Source organism: Orycteropus afer, unplaced genomic scaffold (genome assembly GCF_000298275.1).
Source record: "Orycteropus afer afer isolate SDZICR_OR568_19922 unplaced genomic scaffold, OryAfe1.0 scaffold00102, whole genome shotgun sequence".
Taxonomy (NCBI): domain Eukaryota; kingdom Metazoa; phylum Chordata; class Mammalia; order Tubulidentata; family Orycteropodidae; genus Orycteropus; species Orycteropus afer.
In genome coordinates this window covers 5910015-5910738 of record NW_006921689.1, presented here as the reverse complement: position 1 = coordinate 5910738, position 724 = coordinate 5910015, and the positions used below count along the sequence as shown (strand labels likewise).

Genomic DNA, 724 nt, shown 5'->3' with positions numbered 1-724 from the left:
CACCAGATGTTGTGCCTCCTTTTTAGTTGTGGGGGAAGCCAGATACAATAACTTATCTTTCACTTTAGTAGGAATATCTCAACATGCCCCACACCACTGGATCCCTAGAAATATCACTGAGGTGGCAGGTGCCTGAATTTTTTTGGGTTAATTTCTCAACCTCTAGTATACATATGTTTCACCAATAAGTCTAGAGTCATCGATACTTCTTTACTAGGTCTGATCAGCATAATGCCATCAATATAATGGACCAGTGTGATGTCTTGTGGAAATAAAAGGTGATCAAAATCCCCACGGACTAAATTATGACATAGTGCCGGACAGTTGATATACCCCTGAGGAAGGACTGTAAAAGTATACTGTCGGCCTTGCCAGCTGAGGGCAAACTGCTTCTGATGTTTTTTTGAAATTGGTATTGAGAAAAAGGCATTGGCCAGATCAATACCTGCATACCAAGTACCAGGAGATTATTAATTTGCTCAAACAATAAAACCACATCAGGAACAGCAGCTGCAATTGGAGTCACCACCTGATTAAGCTTATGACAATCTACTGTCTTTCTTCAAGACCCATCTGTTTTTTGAACAGGCCAAATAGGTCAATTACATGGGGAGGTGGTGAGAATCGCCAGCCCTGCATCCTTCAAGTCCTTGATGGGACAGTAATTTCTGCAACCTGTCCAGAGATGCGGTACTGCTTTTGCTTTACTATTTTTGTAGGTAGA

General features: G+C 41.6%; 1 pseudogene; it reads right to left on the bottom strand.

Moving 5' to 3' along the window:
- The window catches only part of LOC122150190, a 2452-nt pseudogene extending 1729 nt beyond the window's left edge, over window positions 1–723 (bottom strand).
- Between the last annotated feature and the right edge of the window lies 1 nt (window position 724).